Here is a 12328-nt window from a genome sequence, read left to right as displayed (position 1 = left end):
TTGGGTGTTATAAGTAGCAACAATCACTTCCAACCCTTCTTTTAGATTTCTACACTGTGAGATGCAATAAAATTACAGTCATGGAAATTCTGTGAAGCCTGTTCTCAATTCTCCTATTATGGACAGAAAAAGGAGAAGGAGAAAGTTCTGCCATGAACATTGTTCATGGCACTGAACCAGATGAAAATGACAGAAGCAGAAAAGGCAGACAGACTTCTGCCCCCAAGAAGTTTGCAATCAGAGCCCAGACAGCTATCAGTTTTATCACACATTCATTTACATATCTCAACACCGGAGATATGTAATAGAATGAGATGTGTGTGGTAAAATCTTCACCACTTAGCAGGATGATACAGATTAGAAAGCTATCCTCAGATGAGGATGCTCATCCTGGGATAATTTAGCCTGTTGTTTATGGGAGACAGAGGCAATTGCGCTCAAGAGGATAGCAGGCTTAACAGTTTTGCTAGGCTGACATAAACCTCACCTTTTCTGCACTTTCCCTTCCCACTCAGCCGTCCTCTACTCCACCACTTCTCTGTGCTACATCAGAGCACATTACAAATCATTTTGAAAGAGAATATGCCAGTAGTATGTTTTGTAACAAACTGAGCACGCTATTGGCATGAAATTAACTTCCAGTAGCAATAACACTGGTAGTTTTCCTTCCGAAAAGTGGTCCTAAATCTCATGAATGGGTATACTATCCAGATCTCCAGATCTCTTCACTAGACTTCAGTTAACATTTACTTTTTTAAAAATGGTTTTCAGAGGGAGGGTTGACCATCTTGATGTTCTGTTTCCAAACCATTTAACATGATCTTAATCATATCACTGTCAAACATGGCCAAGCGAAATGTAAGGCTGTGGTTTGGTGATTCATACTGAGATAGTTTAGAATGGACTAAAAATTATTTCTGCCTGTCACAACCAATCATTTGAGAAGCCCCAGTCACTAAATTTGCATGGTCAAATGCTTCTGTTAATGCATGTTCTCGCTCTCGCTCTCTCTTTCTCATACATGTGTTTGTTGGGGGGTGGGGGGCACACACATCATCATCATCATCATCATCATCATTATTATTATTACATTTATATCCCGCTTTTCCTCCAAGGAGCCCAGAGTGGTGTACTACATACTTGCGTTTTCTCCTCACAATAACCCTGTGAAGTAGGTTAGGCTGAGAGAGACATGACTGGCCCAGAGTCACCCAGCTAGTATCCTGGCTGAATGGGGATTTGAACTCGGGTCTCCCCGGTCCTAGTCCAGCACTCTAACCACTACGAGTTAAAGCATCTCCAGAAATAACGGATATGAGTGATGACAGTTCTCCATATGTTTGAAGCACTCTAAATTTCTGTCCACACTGTCTGTGAGTGTGCTTTACGTCATAAGCAACTCCAGGCCATCCTCAAGCATTGCCCTTGCAATGTATGCCCTTGCAAGCAGTGATTCAATTGCTGGAGGTCACCTGGCCCTCTTACCAGTACATAAAGGCAGACACTTTGGGAAGGTTATTTGTAAAAAGGCAATAAGTATTCCAGAGCCACAAAGCCATTTGAGGCCACGAAGTCATTCAGCTGAACAAAAATGTTTGGCAGAGAATCCACGCTTCTGGAAAAGTAAAAGATTGCATAGAATAAATGGTCTAATGAACACACACAGAGAGATAAACATGAGGCAATTGTATTAAATGAGAGCAAATAATATCTGAAAGAGGATTAAAGCTCGCTTCTAAAATCTGAGGATCGAGACTATCCACACTGAATCATAGGGATACTTGATACCGTTCTTTCTGCTATGGGGATATTGTAATGATTGCATAAGTAACACCACCAACCATTAGGTGGTGCTGTTCCATGTTTTACTGTTTAGTAAGCTTCTGTATTTTGTCTTAGTTGTTCTGTTCTGTTATTGTTACTCTGAGAGAGTTCCCTCCAAAATGATGTCTGTGTGATGAACGGCCTGAAGAATCGCAGGCCCATCATAAAGTCCTCCTGTTAAACCAGTATTACAACATAATACCCAGTGTTGCACAGCTGGAGCCTGAATCGCTCCCCTGTGTGGTCTTCAGTATCACTTGGAACTGGGGTCTCTGCTGCTCTCCTTATGTGGCAGTTCTTTGCACCTCCATCCTTCCTGATTTTGTGCTGAAGCTTTAAGGTTAGGGTATTCGAGACCTGCATGAGGTGCGGATCTTAAACAAGGAAGTGAAGATGTAAAAATGACACCTTCACAGTTCATGGGAGATGTTCCATTTCTCTTATCCCCAGATGGACACAAGACCATGCAAAATAATAAACTATGTGAGTATAACTGAGGGGGCATATTTAGTCAATAGCTGTGCTCCCTGTAACAGGGATTCCCAGATGTTTACTACAACTCTCATAATTCTCAGCCAGAGACCACTGCAGCTGGGGATGCTGGGAGCTGCAGTCAACAACATCTGGGAATCCCTGTTATAGGGAACACTAGTCAAAAGTGATTAACCATGGTTCTAAGTATGCTTCAGAGTGCTACAGAGTGAAGTATGTTTCCAAACAAAAGGCTGTGATGTGGCATTCTGATGACTGGAAGTCCCTCAAGTATCAGGAACAGCTGCCCAGCTCCATGTGACATCATCATCATCATCATTTTTACATTTCTATCCCTCTCTTCCTCCAAAGAGCCCAGAGCGGTGTACTACATTCTTGAGTTTCTTTTTCACAACAACCCTGTGAAGTAGGTTAGGCTGAGAGAGAAGAGACTGGCCCAGAGTCACCCAGCTAGTATTATGGCTGAATGGGGATTTGAACTCGGGTCTCCCCGGCCCTAGTCCAGCACTCTAACCACTACACCACGCTGGCTCCACGTGGTGTATGAATTATAATTAATTATATTATAATAATAATAACAACAACCACAACAACCAGGAATGGTAGAAGCTGTGTGTGAAAGTGTCTGTATTCTGTGTGTGAAGCTGTGTGTGAAGTGTCTGTAAGTAATCAGGAATGGTAGAAGCTGTGTGCGAAGTGTCTGTATTATAGTGGGCCTTCTTTTGAGGTGGGAAATGTAGTTTAGGGATCAGAAAATATGACTCAGCATAGGCCAAGGCTAGGGCGGTCTTGCTATTGATGGGGAGAAAGGGAATGAAAGCCTCCAGCACCGTGCCTCACTGGGCCAGGCAAGAAGCTATGCCATAGGGAGAAAGAGAATTCTGAGCAGTAAAAAGATTCCTCCAGACTCTGACCACTGAAAGCGCTTCTCCATGTCCTCTACCAGCACTGGTCTTCACTGACTGTGGAGGTAGAGCCAATGAAGACAAAGGCCCAGTTCAGACACTCATCAGGTGGTGATGGTCTTCACATGCTCACTTCCCCTATGCATTAAACATGCTCATGTGTCTGTTTTGTGGCTGTGGAATCTGTACAATTTCTCCTTCCCTTCAAAGGAGCAGGAGGGGCTGTGCAAACCAGATTTTCATGCCTTGAGGTTTCCTTGGGATGCACACATTATTTCAGAGGCAAAGTGGAGGGGCAGGGTGCATACCCAGCCACCCAGCCAGCCAGCCACCATGTGAACACTTGTCACTGCTCAGATAAATGTCTCAACTAGGCCATTATCTTCTAGCTTATTTGGTGATATGGCCTGCCCATGCCAGTAGCAGGCATTGGTTTGAATAACAGCAGACTCTGGTCCATCTTCTTCAAATAGAAATTATAAGAATCAGAAACAATTTGAGAGACTCTGAATCTCAACATTTTAGTTTTGAAGCAAGCATAAATTTCTGTCATAGCCCCCCACCACCCAGTTAAGAGAACTTGTAAAGCCTTGTAGTTGTGTCGGCTGCTGCCTGCTTCAGCTATCTGGAGCCTGAGTGATTATACACATGTGCTTGGCTAACAGCCAGCACCAGAGCTGTCCCCTCTTCAGAGCAGATGTTTTCCTGATAAAGGGAGAAGCTTTTCAAAGACTCAGGCGAGCTCTCAGAGACAGGGCAACTCTTACTACTCCCACAGGGACTATGAACTCCTCGTAAATTATTCTCAGAATGTTTTTTGATGTCGGGGTTACCTCAAGTCCCTACCACAGCTGCTGCTAGCATACAATAAACTAACATTGCATGGAGACAGACCTCCTGAGATACTGAAAGCACCGTGAAGTAGGGTGGTGGTCTGCTTAAACCATGCTGCAAGTATCATGGACAGGAAGTATTTTTTTGCTGAGTATGCAAGCCCTAGTTCTTAGTATGTTATTAGTTAAAGCAAACGTGTTTCATGTCATTATTACCATCAAGCTTGGGTAAATTATGAATGTGGAAACAGTGTGGGTTCCTCCTGGTTCGCAAAAAAAAAATCTTAGGAAAGATTAAACAACCATTTTGACTTTTGCTTGTGCCATTTTAATGAACTAAGTTGTAGCTTTCTAAATCTGTTCTATACAATACACAGGCAGAACGTGCTTAACTCAAAGGTGAACGCCAGCACTGTTCAGATATTGGATGGGATGCGTTTTGTACTAATAAGTGAACATTGTCATGTTGAAATTTAGCGTTTAGAGGGGCAACTCAACCTCGCCACATGGTTAAGGACTCACTGAGAGCATATTGGATGTATTCCACAACTGATGTCATGATGGGTGCACTCTCAGCACAACCCCTTCCTAACTGTGTGTGTTGGAATGGTATTGTCCATATGGCCCTTTGTCTCTAACTGCAAGTAACTCTTTCTACACACACACACCACGTGATAAAGGGATGCACGGAGATGTCTTCCACTGACATAACAATGTGTGCACAGTTGGCATGTCCCTTCCCTAATAATGAGGCTATTCACACGAATGGGAGAAAATCGGGCTAGCCGATGGGATTTTCTCCCATGGTGTGAACCACCGGGCTCAGCTGCGAGCTTGGTGGTTCCTAAGCAGGTAACCTGCAAGAGTGCCTCTGCCCTTAAACCAGGTTTGCGGAGCGAGCACTCCACAAAACATGTTTTTTTAACTCATGTGTTGCCATGGCTCCACACCACGGCAACTCACAAGTAGACCCTCAACTGGAAGGCTCAAAAGCAGCCTCCTGGCTCGGGGATCTCTCCAGCATGTCCTATGCGCTCGTGCAGGGCTAGAGCTTCTGGGGGCTGCACGGCCCCCAAACTCCCCAGCCCTGGCCAGCTCTGTGACAGAGCCGGAAGTCGTGTGGGCGGCTGCTGCGGCCGCCCAGAGCAGACTGCTGCTCATGTGCGGGGAGAGCAGGCTAAGCCTGCTCTTCCCACAAACCCACTAGAGGCTCTTCTTACTAATCGTGAGAAGAGCCTCAAAGTGTGCCAGGACAGTATTGTCCATACCAATCCAAAGACAGAGTCAGAAACAGAAAGAGAGGAAGTAGGGAGCTGAAGACACCTCACTGGGTGCAGGGTAGGGGTGTGCACGGAACCGCCAAACTGCGGCCCGACACTGGGGTGGGGGGTTTGCTTTAAGAGCGGGGGGAGGGTTTACTTACCCCTCCCGCCACTTTCCCGCTCTGGCACCCGTAATTTTAGTAGTAATTGGGGCGGCAGGATACCTCCCTGCCGCCCCTTCCCCGCTTTCGCTATGAAAAGCTCCCAGGAGTCCTCTGCACGCACAACGTGCGCACGCTTCACGTCTCTGTGACGTGCACGCGCGTGCAGAGGACTCCTGGGAGCTTTTCATAGCGAAAGCGGGGAAGGGGCGGCAGGGAGGTATCCTGCCGCCCCAATTACTACTAAAATTACGGGCACCAGAGCGGGAAAGCAGCGGGAGGGGTAAGTAAACCCTCCCCCCACTCTTAAAGCAACCCCCCCACCCGAACTGAACCACCCAGGTCCGGACCGGTCCGGGCACATCCCTAGTGCAGGGTACCTCTTTCTGAGGATTTGATGTGTACTTCTAGGATATGCTGCTTAGCAGAAGTGTGCATGTTGCTTGCCACATTTATGTTTGTATTTGTTTATTTCGGCCCAAGGCCAGCATATTTGCCACATTTATGCTCTGCTTGTATATTTGTAAAAAAAACTAATATTGCTACCACTGGGAGAGATCATCAGGAGTTTTGGTGATGGGTGGTATCAATATGCCGATGACACCCAGATCTACTTCTCCATGCCAACCTAATCAGGAAATGGCATATCTTTAATTTTTAATTGTAAACCGCCCTGAGCCAGCTCAGAAGGGCGGTATAAAAATCAAATAAATAAATACATAAATAAAATATCTTCCCTAAATGCCCCCTGGAGGCAGTAACGGGCTGGATAAGGAATAACAAACTGAAGCTGAATCCCAATAGAACAGAGGTACTGACTGGGGGGGGGGGTGTGTGTGGAATGGAACCCAAGAGATGGTTTAGATCTGCCTGTTCTGGATGGGGTTACACTCCCCTGAAAGATCAGGTACAATGAAGCCCTCAATGGCTTGGGCCCAGGGTATTTAAGAGAGTGCCTTCTTTGTCATAAACCCTGCTGCCTACTATGATCTTCTGGAGAGGTCTGGTTACGGTTGCCACCATTTCTTTCGGTGGCAACCTAGAACTGGGTTTTCTCTGTGGCTGCCCCCGGGCTTTGGAATATGCTCCCTGCTGAAATAAGAGCATCTCCTATTTCATTTGTTTTCAGGAAGACCCTCAAGACTCTCCTGTTTTCTCAGGCTTTTAATTAGAATTTTAATAATTTTTAAAACTTGTTTTACTAATTATTGTATTCTATTGTTTTTATTGTCATGTATTTTAATTTGTGACTTTTAAATATTTTAAATTTTGTACACTGCCTGGAGATGTACATATCAGGTGGTATAAAAATATGATTGATAGATAGATAGATAGATAGATAGATAGATAGATAGATAGATAGATAGATAATGCTTTCAGTCTCCAGTGCTCCAGAGCAACACCAAACCCAGCTAGTGCTGATTGCTGCTGAACACATCTCATCACCCAAGGAACTGGGGGAGTGTGCAACAATAGCTTATTTGATTTAATGCTTGATATTGCTTCATAAACTATGCACTGTGCCTTATGAAGACTTGCAGACCATATCTAACCCACCCATGGTTTTTCCTGAGCTCATGGAGCTCTGCACCACATCTGTGTGGTCAACAGTGTGGCCAGCTTCCTAGGATTGGCCTGGAGTTCTCAGAAACTGGTGCCAATCTCCAGGAGACTATTGAAAGCAATCCTGGAAGTTTTAATGGCTTGATATTGGGAAAAACATTGGGAAAATATGGTGGGGGAGGGAACATTTCCAGGAATAGCTTCAATCAGAGTTGGCAACCCTACCTGCAAAGCCGGCTATTCCAAGGAAAGATCACTTGCATGGAGACAATGAGGAGACCAGTCACAGAAGTAAAGGATAAGGGGCACAGGCAACAACCTGGACAAACTTTGCAGAGCCCACAGATAATTTAACAATTATCAACAAGTGGTGCACTCTAAATAAATACTTTGGCCCACCACTCTCCAAACCAAGGCCATTGCTCTGAGAAAAGAAGCCTGCTACAGTGACCACTCCCCAATGGCCCTGATGAGGCCTGGCCTCACGCCGAACATCCGGTTGATTCCACCCATCCCCTTCTGCATGTGTCCCCTCCGAAAGTAGACCATGGTCCAAGGTCATGGGTGACAGCCCTCAAAGGGCACCAGAGCCCAACAGCAATGGGTGTCCAACCACCAAAGAGATGGGACCGATGATAATAGGGAGGGGTTCATGCAGCCATCTGTGGCAACCAAAAGAAGATGACCTAAGAATGGGCAGAGAGCCTTCTTCCTTGCAGCCTTGCCAACAGGAATCATCAAGTGGCACACTAAAGATTTATTTCCACCACCCTCCAAGCCAAGGCTACTGCCCTGAGACAGAACCTCACTACAATGGCCACTGAATGATGGCCCTTGCGAGGTTGGGCTTTGCACTGGACACCTGGTGAAAGGTGAGGTAGGCAGAGGAGTAAAAAGGAAACCCCACCTGGGAGCTACCTGTCAGTCGGAGTGTGACCATGTCCCAAAGTGGCATGCCAGCAGTGCCCTAGGATCATAAGGGTCACCCAACAACTCTCCCTTTGACATGACTCCACCACTCAGTGATTGGCAGCCCAGCCCTATACAGGGTGTGGTAAAGTAGCAAGCCCCTGGGAGGCAACATCCAGACTGCTCAGGCGCTGCAAGCTGAATTCAAAGAGGCTAGATGGCATACAAACCCCTTGCCCTCTAACTACTCTAGCCAGCCATCCCTTAGTCCATGTCACTTCCGCTGGACCTGCACCCCCACCCACATGCACCCCCTCATAAGCAAAGTGGGGTGCAAGCGCAGAGCAAAGCATCCTAACCCTCTCTGACTGACAATACTGCTACGGGGGAAGGCAGTTGCTGAGCAATGTGAACCAGGCTCTCGTCGATGATAAGGGCAACTTCCAAGGTGGGTTGTCCATAGTCGGTCCTGGTTTCAGGGTCCAAAGCCTCAGCAGCAGTCACTGGAGCACCACTGGAGAGAGGTTTGGTGCACCAGAACATGATGCAAATGCTGGCTTTTAGGAGCGAGATGCTGTCTGAGGTGCAGCCCATAAATACCCCCCAAATTATCATGTCTCACAAAGCAACACAAGAGGTGGGGAGCATGAAGCATCTGGCTCCTCCTTGCTCCATGCAGATTTCCACACACACACCACTTGCATTTGTGCCGGTGAGGTGCAATTCTGGTGAAATGTTCCAAGGACCTTATGTGGTATGTAGGAAATGGCACACCAAGTTAATAATATATAAAACCTTTGTTACTGATCATTCTTCCTTTCTACAGGATGTTTAGATGCTACTAGATGACCATGCTTTGTTAATTATTACAAGGATATAATAAAATCAGCTTGTTAGATTACCAGTCTGTCAAAGGGTATGGCAATTTCATTAGACCTTTTTCCATGCTGCCATTTTTAGTTTAACAGCCCTGCCCCGACACACACACCTTTCTAAATAATGCCACAAGTGTGCTACAAGGCCTTCTGTTATTTGGAGAAGGCTACTATGGAGAAAAGTAATTGATCAAGAAAATATGCAGCTTCCTCCTTATGTATACTAATTCTATCAGTACCCTTTGAATACAGTGTATGCCTTATTATACCGTCTGGTAGGTCTCCATAAACAACATAGTGGGCAATGCAGCCTGTTCTCTGGAGTTGTGTGTGTGTGGTTTTTTTAATGAAGCATGTGTGCTATGGTGTGTGTGAGAGAGAGAGGGAGAGAGAGTGCTCCCTTGCCTGTTCTGGAAGCTAACTCTGAAAATAATGGAGCAAACCTTTCATTACTTAGGTGGAATTCCAGACCTTTGTATTTTTAATAACCAAGACATTTTCTAGACTTTCCTGGAGCATGTCATGATCACTAATTGTACAGGAGGCCAGGGGCGTAGCAAGGTTGGAGTGGGCCCAGAGACAAGATTTTAAAATGGGCCCCCCCCCCCAAAGTCTAGGGCCTCTGCAAACCCCAGGCCCCCAAGGATTTAAGTCTGATATTCCAAAATAAGTATGCTGCCTGCAAATACATTTCACTGAATACACACACACACATCACAATATATAGTGATATACATTGAGTACTATACATTTGTATTACTTTTAATGCCTAGAACACACTAGAAAGATGAATTATTAAAATGGGCCCCTCGCTGCAGATTAGCAAAGGAGACTTTCAACCATGCAGGGTGAGCCTATGTTTGTTTTCTCAGAATTCTGAACAAATTCAGTCAAGTTTGATTGCAGGAGGTTTTTCACAGGAGGCTTTTAAAGCCCTTGAACACACATCTCCTCTGGAATGGAGGTGCTGCATTCACATGTTGGCCAGATTTACCCTGAAGTCCCTGCAAGTTATTGGAGAGCAGTTCACACACAAGAAAAATAAAATAAAAGCACCACACATGCTTCACAGTTCTCACTCAGACCTTCTGGGTTGCAAAACAACTTGAACATAAGTGCATTTATAAATGAATGAATGAATAAATAAAATTAATAAAATACTGTTCCAGAAGTTTTTGCAATTTTCTGCCATGAAACAAGCCACTTATAGGACTTTTTAGATAGTTTTTTTTAAGTCAGCAAATTTCCCAAGCTGTTTCAAAATAAATATTCAGAGACTTCTCGGTCCCTCCCCCCCCCATATCCAAGCCCTATGGCAAGCAGATCCCTATATATGGGGGGGGGGCGGGCGGGAACGGTAACCACAAAAAGGAGTTCACACTCTACCTGGCAAATGCTGGTCTGGGTTAAGCAGGGCAGCAGGGGGTCTTCTGCTGCAGAGAACACTCTGGCTGCCTCCTCCTTCCTGGCTGGCTTGGGCCCTACTCGAGTTCAGGCTTCACTGCGGCCTACACGGAGGCCTCTGTGGAAGCCCCACCCACCCGCCGATCAGCTGAGAGGCGGGAGAAAAGGAGCTCTTTGCCGCTTGCCTGCTGCTTCGATTGCGGGCCAGCAGAACAAGCAGGAGAGACGGCGAAGAGGGCAAGTGGCTGAGAGGCTATGGGGCTGGGCAGGGGGCAATGGGGAGTCACGTGAGGTGCCCCTGGGGTGCCCCTCCAGGCAGTGGGGCCCCCAGACAACTGTCTCCCCTTGCCCTATCATTGTTACGCTCCTGCAGGAGGCATTTTGGAAAGAAAGCCTCATCAGTACACACAGGGCAAATGAAACCGACGCTTCCCCTTGATTATGTGTTTCACCAAACATGGTAGAATAATACTTACTGTGAACTGATTTATTTGGGATTTGTTCTTTCCTTATCACTGGAGCTGGAGCTGGAGTGGAGGTAAACAGCAAAAAGAGATGACAACAAATACTCAATGCTTCTGGCTTTGATAATCTTATTATCTTCCCTGTCAGCAGCATACAAAAGCTTCCACAAGAGCTAAGGATCAACTCATGTTCTTTTTCAAACCACCAAATGCTTTTAAACTTTACAGCTTGGTGGATTTTGGAGATGCCTGCATTATTAGCTCCTTCTTATGTACAGAGCAGTGGGAAGCTTGGGACATAGGAGTTTTTGTCAAGATTCATGTAAACCTTTGGGGTCATTCACAAAAATTGAGGCTATTCACATGATTGTAGAAAATCAGGTTAGCCTCCGTTAGCCCGGTTTTCTACAATCGTGAGAACCACTGGGCTCGGCTGCGAGCCTGGTGGTTCAGCCCGCCCATAAAACCAGGTTTGCGAAGCAAGTGCTCTGCTAACCCGGTTTTTTAAATCGTGAGTAGCTGTGGCGCCTCCCAGCTCAGGGGTCTCCCCAGTATGCCCTGAACGCTTGCGCAGGACATACTGGAGCTTCCGGGGGCTGCACAGCCCCGAACTCCCCAGCCCCTGCCGGCTCCGTCACAGAGCCGGCAATTGTGTGGCCGGCCGATCTGGCCACCCAGGGCTCCTGCCCTGATCGTCTGTGGGGAGAGCAGGCTTAGCCCGCTCTCCCCACTAAGCTTCTCGAACCGGGTCTCACTGATCGTGAGACTCGGCTCACTGTGTGTTATAGCTTCGAGAATCCTATCTAATAAAAGGCTTGGTGTCCGTCCGTGGACGGACACCAAGCGTGTGTCCGTGCCTCGCTCGGACGTTCTGGGCATGCGCGGAGCCAGAGGGAGACAAGAACACCCAGCACCCGGCAGCCATGAGAACCCGGAGAAGCGGAGGAGGGGGAAACTGAGCGAGGCGGCGGCACAGCCGCCGCCTCTGCCATGAGCAGCAACGAAGGGGAGAAACTCGGCCCCAGCAGAACCAAAAAAAACCGGGGCCAATGGCGGCGGAAAAAACAACAACAAAAGTAAAAAGAGGGAAAAAAGGAGCGGGGAATGCTTTGAAAACAGGAGGACCAAAACACTAAACGGAAGACAGGAACGCTGGCCGAGTTGGCAGCGAAGCCAAAAACACCCACCCGCCCTCCCAGCTGTCCAGAATCACCTTCCCCACCCCCCACCATTAAACATTTGCACGTCGCCCCCGCGTGTCGGACTCCTGCCCAACCAACTGCCCAAACCCACCTTACTCACACCAGCCCATGGTAGTCACAAGAAAAAAAACCATTAAAGAAGAGAGGAGCACACAAAAAGAGCTCCTCCCTGTGCTAAACCACTGCCCAAACTGCCGCTATGAACGAAACGGACGCCTAATGCATACTTAACGTTCATTGAAACAGTATGGGCAGCAGCATAGCTCAGGGAGGAGCTCTTTTTGAGTGCTCCACACATCCACTTGCTTTTCCTCCGTCAGCAGATTCAGCACACTTCCCAGCTATGGGGAGATTAGAGACGCCGACGAGACACACACCAAAAAAATTACACTAAGCACTACACTAAATCCCAAAACACAAAAAGTAACACGAAG

General features: G+C 46.8%; 1 protein-coding gene across 2 annotated transcripts in view; it reads right to left on the bottom strand.

The window, feature by feature from the left end:
- The window catches only part of TEKT3 (tektin 3), a 68621-nt gene extending 56522 nt beyond the window's left edge, over nt 1–12099 (bottom strand). The window contains exons 1-2 of one of the 2 annotated variants that reach the window (XM_053302711.1): nt 11986–12099; nt 10705–10755 (exon numbers count right to left, since the gene is read on the bottom strand). The gene's annotated coding sequence lies outside the window, so the exon portion shown is untranslated. Of the gene's footprint in view, nt 1–10210; nt 10332–10704; nt 10756–11985 lie in introns of those variants that run through there. The other variant, XM_053302712.1, reaches the window with a different exon arrangement.
- Between the last annotated feature and the right edge of the window lie 229 nt (nt 12100–12328).

The sequence above is a fragment of the Hemicordylus capensis genome, chromosome 2, assembly GCF_027244095.1.
Source record: "Hemicordylus capensis ecotype Gifberg chromosome 2, rHemCap1.1.pri, whole genome shotgun sequence".
Classification (NCBI taxonomy): domain Eukaryota; kingdom Metazoa; phylum Chordata; class Lepidosauria; order Squamata; family Cordylidae; genus Hemicordylus; species Hemicordylus capensis.
Note: the sequence above shows the minus strand (reverse complement) of the source record. Positions and strands in the feature narration are given on the sequence as shown.